The sequence below is a fragment of the Palaemon carinicauda genome, chromosome 37 (genome assembly GCF_036898095.1).
Source record: "Palaemon carinicauda isolate YSFRI2023 chromosome 37, ASM3689809v2, whole genome shotgun sequence".
Lineage (NCBI taxonomy): Eukaryota > Metazoa > Arthropoda > Malacostraca > Decapoda > Palaemonidae > Palaemon > Palaemon carinicauda.
Window position 1 is genome coordinate 53,218,266 of NC_090761.1, and position 14,317 is coordinate 53,232,582.

Consider the following 14,317-nt stretch of genomic DNA (forward strand, 5'->3'; position numbering starts at 1 on the left):
TGTTGTTGGCCAAATTTGCGCCATCCGGGATAGCACAGTGGTTTTGTTTGCGTTGTTCATTGGTATATAAATTAGGGGCAACGTGTGCATATAATTACTCATTCTAGCTTGTCCCTTCTAATTTATCACACTATTTTAACGAAGGAATATAATACTCAAATCATCAATTATTTTCGACAATGTCTTCACGTTAAGTGGCTTTGGCTTTACATTAACATGAAGCGTAATTTCTGAACGTCTGTTTTAGTCTCAAATATTCTTGATATCTTAATCAGATAAGAATTTTATTACTCGTTTCATTATGAATATTTGTTACATTTGGTTGAATTTATTATAATTAAAGTACGAGTAATGCCTACATCACAAGAGTTGGAAAAGTGTGTTATGATACAAATGTCGTTTTCGTATATGCAAACACTGTAGACCAATCAGCGCATTTGTTGTGAAAATATTCAGCCTTTCCTTTGTCGTGATTGGTCGATGGAAGTTTTGATGCTTGACTGAAACGCTCCCTTGCTGTGACGTCATAGAGCAGCTGACGGAGGAAAACAGAGTAGATCTTTAGTCGCAGTAAGGTATTTGAACGAATTTAGCAGTATTAGCATCATGGATGTAGGTGAAGGTATGTTTTACTCGTTTATTTCAGTATCGAAGAAATTATTTGTACAATTAACAACAATTGCCTGTTTTTTAATCTGTTCAAAATTGGGAACAACAACACAATGACATTTTATGGAGACAAAGGATGTTGAAGATCGCTCATTTTCACAACAGAATTTCTTGATGTTACAAGCCAAAGTTTTCATTGATATGCGTAATGTTGTGCGTGTGCTTTATGACGTCGGTTTTTAGGTTGATTGAGTAATTTTGTAAAGTAGTTGTTCATTACTGTTAGGGTTCTGATATTCTGTAATTCTTCTTGTTGCCAGGCAGTCCTCCGTTCAGTGTACCTGACGATCAGCTGGATGATTGTTTTGCTTGTGAACTGTTTTCAGTGTGTGCACAGTCGTAAAACTTGTTTTGCGTAGCTTTTGATAAAGGAAATGAACTCTATGGTATTTGATTTTATCACTTTTTATATTTTAAATCGATTTCTTTTATGGGGAAGCTGTTTAGGAACCTTTGTATATCAGCGGCCAGTTCCTTCAGAGAGCATAAATTATGGACACCAACTAAACTAAACTTTTGCCCCTAAACTAACCTACAAGCCATGTCCTTACCTACTTACCTAATGGGGGTTAGGGGGAGGCTAACGCATCCCTGCGACCCCCCTTACACTAATGTGTTCTTAGTCAGCCGTCATCATACATACAAGTGGCTGCTATTGTATATACACCCCGTAGTTTATTTTGGTCTGAAATACAATATTGTTAGTTTTCTTTTTTATGAAATATAATGGTACCTTGCCAGAGTGAAGCAGGTTCAAAAGAATACAATAGTCTAAATAGGATCACAGCCAGCTGTATCCTGGTGAGTAGGTAAGGATATGGCGGCTAGATTGGGTTAGGTGGAGAACCTTAGGTTAGGTGGTCTTCTGCTTGTTTCCCTTTTAAGATATATATGGTTTTTTAGTAATAACTTTTATTAACTGGTCTGCCCCAACAAAGTATAAATGCTTCGTTAAAGTAGCTACATGAGAACGAATAGGACAAAATGATTACCATTGCCTCCTAGATATATCAATAGATAGTTAAATATTAAGAAAATTTATTATTATTATTATTATTATTAACATCATCATCATCTGCTAAGCTACAAACCTAGTTGGAAAAGCATGATACTGTAAGCCCAGGGGCTCCAACAGGGAAAATAGCCCAGTAAAGAAAGGAAACAAGGAAAAATAAAATATTTTAAGAATAGTGACATTAATATAAATATTTCCCTTAATAAAATATAAAAATTTTAATAAAGCAAGAGGAGGAGAATTAAGAATAGTTTGCCCGAGTGTACCCTCGTGCAAGAGAACTCTAACCCAAGACAGTGGAAGACTATGGTACAGAAGCAATGGCACAATGGTTTAATTTTGGAGTGTCTTTCTCCTAGGAGAGCTGTTCACCATAGCTAAAGAGTCTCCTCTACTCTTACCAAGAGGAAAGTGGCCACTGAATAATTATTGTACAGTGGAGTAGTTAACCCCTTGGATGAAGAAGAATTGTTTGGGTAATCTCAGTGTTGTCAGGCGTATGAGGACAGGAGAATATGTAAAGAATAGACCAGACTATTCAGTGTTCGTGTAGGCAAAGGAAAAGTGAACCATAACCAAAGAGAAGGATCCAATGTAGTATTGTCTGGCCAGTCAAAGGGTGGCTGGTGCCCATGCCAACCTACTACCTGCTATCCCAATAAACTATATAGGCCCCCCTAAGTTCTCACTATCATTCTTCCTTTTTGTTGTTGAACCTCTTAACTTTAGCTTCATAATGCAACTGCAAGGTTTTCTGCCTGTTATATTCTGATACTGAATGACTTTTCCGGTCCCAGTGGTAAGCCATATGTACCAAATTCATAACTGCAATCCAATTCAATCAATGGGGAATGTACAATTAGTTTAGAGGGTATCCAAGCAAATACCCAGCACCCCATGTTTGATTAATTTATGTTAGGCTAGGTTAGTATGTGCTCTATTATTTCAGTATTATTATAGTACACTGTAGTACAATACAAATTCACTTTTCACTTGTTTCCCCCAACCCAGAAGAGCCACTTTCCTAGCGAGGTATCATATCATTATTCTTTGGGTTTGATCCTCTCTTTAAAGACTGAAATGGAGCAAAGAATTATTTAAATCACATACACAGAAAATAATTTTCAACTCCAGAATATAATCTTGTAATTAACTAGAAATTACGCTTAACTGTTTTGTGTATAATGCCCCGTACTTAGGAACTTCAAATGATGAGAACTTTTAAGCAATGAATTGACACTTATTCAACTAAGATGATCAAATACAAATGAATTAGCTGTTTAATAAATATTTTAAAAATTTCTCCTATTAGCTGTAAAAATTCTTGATACATTAATAGGCTTGCTCAGTAGTAATAGTAAGTTTGGGTATGAGCGGCATACTTAGGATAATTATATTGGACATAAGATATTTACAACTGCCACTCTTGGAATGCATCTCGTTTTTATCAAGGAGACATGCTGTATTATGATGTTTTGAAAAAGATTACAAATTTTTATTGATTTGTCATGTGTGTAGAATAAGAAAGGCACCTGTGAAATCTGTCCAACATGGAGTGATTGTATTTTTCTTAGGCTCATAAATTGATTTGATGGCATTATAAAGTCTTGCTTATTGTTTTTGGTTAGTAAAGGCTCGATCATTCTTAATTTTTCCACCCACCAGAAATTCTATGCCGAGTGTATTTTGTTTTTGTTCAAAGAATTGGTCTTTGATGTTAGTTAACAAACCAGTCGGCTTGAGAGTGCTCAGTAAAGCTAGTTGTTGCTTTTACACTACACTATCTCCTATTAGTTCGCAGAACCATATCTACTCTGTCAAGGCCTTCCTCAGGAATGTCGGTTAAGGAAGAGAGGTTCTCACTAATTTGAGCGGGAAAAGGATCTCTTCTGCTTTCACAGCACATAATAGTTTCATTTTTTAGTTGAAAGCTGCATATAGATTTTATTTTAAATTTGATGATGGATTCCACTAGTCACTGCCCCATATATGACTCAAATTATGCTTGCATTGCATGGATCTTGTATGCATCCTTTTTTTTTTTTATTTTTTGACCATTAGTAGGAATAGTGTTCCGTCAGTAATACAAACCCTTTCGCTCATTATTAGGAAATGTACTTTCGGCGAAGCTAGAATAGTAGCCACAAGACTTATAGCGAGGTACAACTACCCCACCGCTACTTAGCCGGGTGGGGTACGGGGTTAGTGCTGGCTACCCTGCTCACACACACACACACACACACCTGTGTTCTCTCTCGTCACTTTTGCTTTTGGCTCAGTGGAGAGCGGATGTTGTCTCTCTCTACTGCTTAACACTGACTGTACTTCTAGGCTGACATGCAGACTTGTTCCGAACCTGAGGGTCACAAATGTGCCACCTTCATATGTCTGGTAGAGACAGGCCCTCACTCTTTGTGCCTGGCCTGCAGAGGACTCCCTTGCAGGCAGGAGGATACCTACGCTGAATGTTGGGATTGGTTATCCTCCCAGTGGGAGAGATTTGATAGCAGGCGAAAGAAGTTGAAGAGGGAGTCGTCTCCTTTAGGGTCATCCTCGAAGGCGAAGAAACCTTCACTTCCCTCTTCTGCTTCTCGATCTCTGCCCAATCCTTCTGCTCAATAGGCCTCCCTGGGGCAACGATCGAGTAGAAGCACTGACCCTTTAACAATTGGACAACCCTTAAGACTGGAGGACTCTGCCGCTTCCCCTAGCTAAGTGGCGCTGCCCTCCCCCTTAGGAGAGTTGTTCTCCGTAAATGTATTCCAGCTGTGGCCTTCCTTAGGGATCGCTGGTCCCCCGTCAAAGGAAGGTCTTCTAGAGCTTCTGGAGTTAGGGGAACAGAAGAAGCATACATCGGCTTCCTCAGAGGTTGATATCGGTTCTCCTCTTAGAAATTCTGAAGGTTTCGCACCGGCGGAATCTCTAGTGCCCTGACCTGTGGCAGTCTCTTCACCTGCACCATCACAGTCTGCTTCGAGAAGGCCGGTGTGCTGATGACTGCACATTCCGTCGTTTGGAGTTGCCGCGGAGAGGGTGCAAAGTCCGAAGTTGGTTCCTGCTCCTCTCAAGGGACACCTTTCCCGTTCGTGGGTTCGGTCATCCCCTGAGTGGTCTCTGCCATGCAGGGTGACTAGAAGGGTATTGGACTTTTCCATGACTTTCTCTAGCCCCTTGGTGCGTGGTTCGTCGGGACGAGACAAGGTAACTCATAGGCTGGGTCTAGCTGTGATACCTCGACGGCAAGTTCGATGTATCCAGCGAACTTCATCCTTTACTCGTCCGATCAGCTTATCTCGCCCAGTTCCTACTAGGGAATCTCACAGGAGTGCTTGCCACACTGCGTGGCAGTCTTGGTGAGCAGCGCAGTATTGCTGACAACGCGTGAACAGACTAGTGACGAGAGAGTTCCTGTCGATAATGACCAGTGTTCGCTGTAGCCAGCTTACAGTGCCAATACTGAAACGACGGGCACAATCCAGAGCAATCGCACAACCATCGATCTGTGGATTCATCAACGACGAGACAGTACAGCCTTCCAACTTGCAACGAAGTTCCAGCATGTAGCCCTCTTAATGAGAGAATGCCTTGATGAAGTCATTAAGCTTCAGCACGGCATTTAATTCCCGTGCTGAAACTTGGTGACGGGCAAGAGGGCTCTCGAACTTGGGGAAATTGCTCCCCCAGTTCGAATCTAAATTTCTCTCTTTTACCTTTTTCTTTTTCTCAATACTACTTCAACCTTATCCTAATTTCACAAACTTTCTTTAGTCTTGCTTTCCAAACTCTATGATAAAAATTTCCCTCATTATATGTGTGTATATATTATGTACATATATATTTATTTATTTTTTTTTTTTTCTTTTCTCCTATGGCTTGGATGTTTTCACATCCATTGTAGCCCCGGCGGGGATGTTCATACATCCTTTATTGCTGCCTGCTTTGATGAGTGGGAGGAGGTATCGCGGTTGGGAGGTGTTTGCATTCAAAGCTATATATGAGAGTATTGGATGATTTCAGCCATCCCGAAGATGGTTTGGACCTTTTTGGCGGAACTATTCTCAAGTGTTGGGTCTTCGGAATCCAGGGGGATCCAATGCTTGGGGTAGGACTCTCGGCTTTTGGCCGGAAGCCCGTCATTATAGATATGGGGAGGATGATTCCATAATTTCTTGGTCTCAGTCCTAACAGGCGGGTTCAGCTTACACCTGTGCCTCTATATCTGTTTTGATGCTATCCTTCGGGTAGGGTATGGAGTGGACCATCTGGGAAGTATACTCTCATTGTGCCGATAGTAGAGAGTGCAAATTTCCTTTCCGACGCGTGATGGCCTAACATTCTCGAGCAGGTACATCAAACTAACTCTTTTCCCTCTCTTTACTATAATGGATTCTTTAAGGAACGAACCCCCATCCCCTGGATACGCTGACTCTCCCCCGGCACTGTTGACGACCTCTGCTAATGTGATAAGGGATAGCTCTGTTGATGACCTCGGAACGGGAAAGGACCATTCTACTGATATTTCTAAATCAAGTAATTTGGGTAACACGAGGAAACTTCGAATCCTCCATGTTACACAAATTTCAATAGAAACAAATTATGATGATCTATGTAAAGCATTTGAATGCTATGGATGCATAAAAGAAATAAGGATGAAACTTGAAGCTGAAACTTGGGATTCATGGATATCTTATAGTAGTTATGACGAAGCATTTAGTGCAATAAGTAATTTGAATAATATTAAAATTAATAACTTGAATGTCGCGGCTGCTCTCTGCGATAAGGTACCAAAAGATTTAGATGTGTACAGGCCTGCCGATTGGTTGGAAAAAGGCACAGATTTAGTCATGCCCTCCCAGAGAAATCCAAAACCACCGATGTGGCTTATAGCTGAATCAAAGGGGGTTACAGGGAATTATTTTAAAATATGCAAATTGATTCAGAAAAAAGTAGGAACTATTGCACCAGGCGATATATCTCGTTTCGGAAAAAATAGTTTCCTTATCCATGCCAAATCCAGTACACAGTCGGTAATATTGTCCAATATGAAAATAAATAATGATGACATTAAGTTAGATGTCAAACCCCACCTAAATTTTAGCTACGGAAGGGGCGTAGTTTTTAACAGAGACCTATATGATTTTACAGAGGAGGAGATACTGGCCATGTGTCCATTAAATGTTTGGAAAGTTCATAAAGTCCCAGGTACATCAATGATAATCCTTACGTTCCAGGATGCTGATGTACCTTTTCATATTATTATCGAGAACGAAAGGATTAAAGTAAGACCCTTCAAGCAGAAGCCATTGCAATGCTTTAATTGTTTTAAATTTGGGCACCCGTCCAAAGTTTGCAAAAATGAGAAGATGTGTGGTATTTGCTCCAAATCTTACCATGGAGAGTGTGCACTTGGAGCCAGGTGTTTAAATTGCAGCTCGAATCACAAATCCACAGACAAGATTTGCGAGCTATATAAGTTGGAGGAAGCTGCCCTCAACAAATCAAACTTAGAACACATAAGTGTGACCCATGCCAAAAGACTATTAAATAAATCAAATACATATGCTAAGGCATTAAAATCAAACCAACCTAGCACTGCCAATAGCTCAAAAAAAAGTATACTATCTGACAAAATGTCAAATAACGAGGTAACCTTATCACCTCCTGAGGCTTTACCACGGTGTATTAACACTAGGTCATTGCCCATTGCTGTACAGCCTTCAGCCGCCATTACAAAAAGTAATACAAACCTCTCTCAGGCCATGTCCTTGCCTGATCTGATGGAGGTTCCACTTAAGACTAACTTACCTGATGCACCTGTTGTGGGAAAGGTGCAAAAACCTCGAATCCCACCATCTATTAATCGCAAAAGAGAGAGACCTCCATCTCTCTCTCCACCCTCCATTAGAAACGTTAAGGTTATGACATCAAATAAATTTGATGTTTTGTCTGTTGATGTTTCTAATGAACCAGAAGATGGACTGAATAAATCAGAAATTCAAGTTGAGGTCCACCATCCACCTCAACAAATAGATAAAAAGAATACAAAGAAAAACACCAACGTTAAACCCAACATAACAAGACCACCTCTGAAGAAACATACTGGTAATAATGTTACATTAAAAACTGCTAATGGGAAGACCTCATCCAAGATGTCTTCCAGAAATAATCCATAGTTTTCTCCTCCATTTTGCAATGGAACTGTCAGGGTTTGAGGGCGAAATATGAAGAACTTAAGCTCCTAATTCATGAGCATTCCCCCATAATTGTATGTCTACAGGAAAGTATGCTTGATTCTAACACTCCTAGTCCTCGAGAGTATGTTAGCTATAGAACACCATATAATCAACAAGCAGGGAGCCATGGCGGAAGTCTCATGTACATTCGTCGAGATGTTCCCCAAATACCCATGTCTATACGTACAACCCTGCAGGCAGTTGTTGTACAAATTGATATAGGGAGAAAATATACAATATGCTCTCTGTACTTACCTCCAAATGATAATATTTTATATGATGATTTAGCAGAGGTCATTCAACAACTCCCTCAACCTTTTCTCTTACTGGGAGATATGAATGGTAGACATCCTTTATGGGGTGATGTTTTGGCCAACACAAGGGGCAATATTATCTCATCAATTGTGGAGAATGAGGATGTGGGACTCCTTAATACCGGAGAGCCCACACACTTCCATGTTCAGACAGGTACTTTGTCATGCATTGACCTTTCAATTGCAAGCTCTAACTGCCTTCTTGATTTTGATTGGAGGACATTAAATGATTGGCATACTAGTGATCATGCACCAATCATTATAAACACCAACAAGGGTCCGCCTTTGCAAAGATCGCCACGTTGGAATCTAGACAAGGCAGACTGGGTTAAATTTTGTGAGCTAAGTGAAATCGAAGGGAGAGCAGAACAGTTTGAAAGTGTTGATGATGCCATAGACCTACTGAATGGAACTCTTCATACAGCAGGAGTCAATTCAATTCCCAAAACAACAGGGTTATTCAAACGACGACCAGTCCCGTGGTGGTCTTCAGAACTAACTGCACTCCACAGAGCCACAAGAAGATCTCTAACACGATTGCGTAGACGCAGAACTGATGAGAATTTAATAATGTACAAGAAATGTAGAGCACAGTTCCGTCGTGCCATGAAAGAAGCAAGGCGCCAGTCATGGATGTCTTTTGTTTCCTCCATTAACAGTAGAACACCACCATCTTCTGTGTGGAGGAAAGTAAAAAAGATAGCTGGCAAATTCACCCCCAACCCACCACCAGTGTTGAAGGTGAATGGCCAGTATGTAACTGAAGCAAATGAAGTTAGCAATGCCCTGGCTAATCATTTTTCAAATGTATCCAGCAAGTGTGAAGGAGCCCCTGGTCACCAGTATAGGAGCACTGAAGAAAAGAAAATTTTAAATTTTGCAACAAGAAGGGAAGAGTCGTATAATTCTCCTTTCACTGAAAGAGAATTTGATTCCGCACTTGCTCATTGCAATGATACAGCCCCTGGACCCGATGGAATTCCATATGCAATGATTAAACATGTACATTTTAATACAAAGCTATTTATTTTAAGCATTATTAATAGAATATGGCATGATCATAGCTACCCAAGTGTTTGGGAACTAGCCATTATTTTAGCCTTTTTAAAACCCGGTAAAGACAAGTTTTTAGCAGCAAACTATCGTCCTATTGCATTGACATCTTGTTTATGTAAAATCATGGAGAAGATGGTCAATGCAAGGCTGATATGGTACCTTGAAAAGAAAGGTATTTTATCACCGATTCAATGTGGATTCCGAAAAATGCACTCAACGACTGATGTGTTGATACGACTCGAGTCATCTATTTGTGAAGCCTTTGCTTCCAAACAGCACCATGTTACAGTATTTTTTGACCTTGAAAAGGCATATGATACCACATGGAGATATGGTATTCTTAAAACCATTCATGAATTGGGATTGAGAGGAGAGCTGCCACTATTTATTCAGGCATTTCTTTCACGTAGAGTTTTTCAAGTGAGAGTGGGGGAAACTCTATCAGAGAGTAAGTGCCAGGAAGAAGGAGTTCCTCAGGGTAGTGTGCTGAGTGTAACCCTTTTTGCACTAGCAATTAATGGGATATCCTCAGCCATTCCCCAGGATGTTCTCTCAACACTATTTGTGGATGATCTCTCAATATCATTTGCTGGCACTAGAATGGCAATGGTTGAGAGAAAAATCCAACTCTCTATTGATAAAATTATCCAGTGGGCTGACATGAATGGATTTAAGTTCTCGACAAGTAAAACTACCATTGTCCATTTTTGTCGTATCCGGGGAGTACATCCAGACCCGGATATATACATTAAAGGTCAACGGATACCATGTGTATCGGAAACCAAATTTTTAGGTTTGATATTTGACTGTAGACTTACATGGGTTTCTCACCTAAAAGCGCTAAAAGCTAAATGTGTTGAAGCTCTGAATATCTTAAAAGTATTGTCCCATACATCATGGGGGGCAGACCGCAATACTATTTTAAAATTATACAAGGCCTTGATTTTTTCCAAAATTAGTTATGGTTGTGAGGTATATTCTTCAGCCACCCCAAGCCGGTTAAAAATATTAGACTCGATACATCATGCAGGTATTAGATTATCTACTGGAGCTTTTAAAACCTCGCCTATCCCAAGTCTCCTTGTTGATGCTGGAGAGTTACCTCTAGACCTTTACCGAATGTCTTCCATTCTTCGGTATTGGTTTAGATTGCAAAGACTCCCTAGCTCTCTAGCCTTTCAGACTGCAAGCCTTGTAAGACACGCATCATACTTTGAGTTGCACCCAAAATCTCCTCAACCTTATGGCTTTCGGGTGAAACGATTTTTAAATAGTCTGGATATAATTAGAAATAAGGTACTTCCATTCAAGGTATCATCAACGCCTCCATGGAAATTACCTGACATATCTTTTTGTAAATACTTTATTGGAGTTAAGAAGAATATGACTGACTTAGAATCCAGGTCTCTTTTTATGGAACATGTCGAAGAACATAGGGGATCGACTTTTATATATACTGATGGCTCCAAATCTGATGCTGGCGTTGGATTTGGAGTACATAGTAATGATTTTAATTGTAGAGGTGCACTTCCTCTAACAGCTTCCATATTTACTGCCGAACTGTATGGCATATTAACCGCTATTGAGAAAATAGCTTTGGAAAAGGAGGGTAATTTTACAATTTTTAGTGATGCAAGGAGTGTTCTTCAAGCTTTAGAAGTTTTTAATTCTAGTAACCCTCTAGTTTTAAAGATTTTAGAATGGCTTTTTATTATTGGACGGAAAGGTATAACTGTTCGATTTTGTTGGGTTCCAGCACATGTAGGTGTGTCTGGGAATGAGAAGGCAGATTTACTGGCGAAGAATGCGGCATCCGAGTTGCTACCAAGGAGGTATCCCATTCCATGTAACGATCTCCTACCTTACATCAAGAAATTGGTTTGTGATAAATGGCAACAGCACTGGGACAGTTAAGACGGCAATAAAATGAGGGAAGTAACAAATATCATATCACCTTGGAGGTATAACATGATTCCCCGAAAATGGGAGACGACTCTTTGTCGTCTCCGTATTGATCACACACGGTTGACACACGAGTTTCTGCTGAAGGGCCAACACCAACCGTATTGCGAGGACTGCTTAGTACCTTTAACAGTGAGGCATTTGTTGACCGAATGCCCTAATTTTACTAACTTAAGAAATAGATATCTGTTTGAGGCTCGAGGTGAGGATGGCAGGTTTATCCTTGCCAAGATTCTTGGACATGATGTGTCTTACTATGCGAGCAGAATTTTTAGATTTATTTCAGAAGCAGGTCTTCTGAAAACTATTTAACTATTTTAATGACTTCTTAATTTTTATGGTTTTAATCAAATTCTCTTTTAATTTTCATATACAGTAAATGGTATCGGCATCAATGACCTTAGATGTCAGGATGCCAGAAAACTTTCAATCAATCAATCAATCCAGCATGTAGCTACTCGTCTACTCGGGACTACTCTTCATCTCACAATAGCTCCTCCGCTCGCAATGGCGCTTCAGTTTGTGACACAGAGCAGCGTAGCATCCTACGACCATGTAACATCACGTGATCATGCAGAAGCAGGTGACTACGTACATAGGTTCCTCACCTGAAAGCTTTAAAAGTAAAGTATCTTAAGGCTCTGAATCTTTTAAAAGATTTGTCACATACATCCAGGGAGCCAGACTGCAAAACTATTCTAAAGTTATACAAGGCCTTAATTTTTTCAAAAATTAGTTATGGGTGTGAGATATACTCCTCAGCCACCCCAAGATGGCTAAATATTTTAGATTCTATACACCATACTGGTATCAGATTGGCCACTGAAGCCTTGAAAAATTCTCCTATCCTAAGCCTCCTTGTTGATGCTGGAGAATTACCTTTAGACCTTTACCAAAAGTCTTCTATTGTTCGGTATTTGTTTAGGTTGCAAAGGCTTCCTAATTCTTTAGCCTATCAGTCTGCAAGCCTTGTAAAGCACACATCATACTTTGAGTTACACCCATAATCTCCTCAGCCTTATGGTTTTCGGGTGAAAAAATTGATTCACAGTTTTGATATAATTAAAAGTAAGGTGCTTCCATTTAAGGTATCATCAATGCCTCCATGGAAATTGTCAGAGATATCTTTTTGTAAATATATTATTGGAGTTAAAAAGAATATGACTGACTTGAAAGCTAGGTCTCTTTATGGAATATGTTGCAGAACCTAGGGAATCGACTTTTATGTATACTGATGGCTCTAAATCCGATGCTGGCTTTGGAGTATATAGTAATGCTTTTGATTGTAGAGGTGCACTTCCTCTAACAGCTTCCATATTTACTGCCAAACTATTTGACATATTGACCGCTATTGAGAAAATAGCGTTGGAAGAGTGAGGTAATTTTACCATTTTTAGTGATGCAAGGAGTACCCTTCAAGCTTTAGAAGTTTTTAATTCCAGTAACCCTTTAGTTTTAAAGATTTTAGAATGGCTTCTTATTATTGGACGGAGAGGTATAACAGTTCAATTTTGCTGGGTTACGGCATGCGTAGGTGTGTCGGGAAACAAGGTAGATTTACTGGCAAAGAATACAGCAGCTAAGTTGCTACCAAGAAGGTGTCCCGTTCTTTGTAATGATTGTTTACCCAACATTAATAATTTTATTTCTAATAATTGGCAACAACATTGGGATAGTTTAGTTAAAGATAAGATGCAAGAAATAACAAATGTTATATCCCCTTGGAAGTATAACATGATGCCCTGAAAGTAGGAGACTACTCTTTGTTGTCTCCTCAGTGGTCACAGGGTTGACACATGAATTTCTGCTTATTGGCTAATACCAGCCATATTGTGAGAAATTTGTAGTATAATTGACATTGAGACATATGTTGACCAAATAAGAGGTTCATCCTTGCCAAGATTCTTGGACATGATGTGACCTACCATGCCAGCAGTATTTTTAGCTCCGTTTCAGAAGCAGGTCTTCGGAAAGCGATTTAACTTTTGAAATGGCATCTTTTGCTTTTATGGTTTTAATTGAATATTCTTTCATTCTTTATAGTAGATAATATCGGTGTCATTGAGCTTAGATGTCAGGATGCCAGAAAACTTCAAATCAATCAATCAATCCGGGCAGGAGGAAAGTGCTTACAAACAATCTAAGCAGACCGACTTGGTTGGCTCCGAGTTGTCTTTGAATCATCTAATAGCCAACGAAGTCATGACTTTGTGGGTTTCTCCAATGGTGGATCTGTTTGCACATCTCTGAACAACAAGCTCCTGCTGTACTGCTCCCCAGTGCCGGATCCTCAAGCGTTCTTGCAAGATGCGTTTTAACAACGGTGGGACAACATTGATGTCTACGCGTTCCCCCCATTTTGCCTGATTAGAAGAGTACTCAGAAAGGTAAGAACATCCGACAACCCAGCAATAACCCTCATAGCTATGCTATGGCATCATGCGGAATGGTTCCCGGATCATCTTCAGGTGCTAACGGAGGTCCAAAGAGAACTCCCACTTCATGATCTACTCGGACAGCCACACTCTAATTTACAGCAAAGACGTAGAGTCCCTACGTCTTCACGCCTGGAGTTTATCCAGAATCTCCTCGTGAAGAGAGGATTTTTGCAACATGTTGCAAAAAAGATGTATGAATACCTCTGGGAATCTTTAGATGTGGTATACCAGGCAAAGTGGCCACTCTTTTGTGGTTGGTATCATGGAAGGGGTATACAGTATCTCCCAGTGATAGTGGAATTTCTTGTGTATTTTCGGAAGGAAAAATTCCTCTCATTCTCGGCGGTGAAAGGCTATTTCTCAGCCTTTAGTTTAGACTGAAAGGAGTTGATATTTCCTCATCGTTTGAGTTCTCTTTTATCATATGGAGTTTGTAGCCTACTTTTTCTCAGAAGTTAGATTACCTCCATGAAATGCTGTTCGTGTTCTGCTATTGCTAAAAGAAGTTCCCCATGAACTGTTATGCCAGGCATCAGATCTTCACCTGACTGAAAATGGTCTTCTTACTCGCTTTGACCTCGGCCAAGAGAGTAAGCGAACTGCATGGTCTTATCTACGTCGTCTCCCATT

General features: G+C 40.0%; 2 protein-coding genes across 4 annotated transcripts in view; one reads left to right on the plus strand and one right to left on the minus strand.

Moving 5' to 3' along the window:
- Nucleotides 1-14,317, minus strand: part of LOC137629104 (uncharacterized) — a 261,346-nt gene that overhangs the window by 37,003 nt on the left and 210,026 nt on the right. The window lies entirely within an intron of this gene.
- LOC137629676 (protein-L-isoaspartate O-methyltransferase domain-containing protein 1-like) overlaps nt 1-14,317 on the plus strand; it is an 89,964-nt gene that overhangs the window by 182 nt on the left and 75,465 nt on the right. The gene's annotated exons all lie outside the window — the stretch shown is intronic.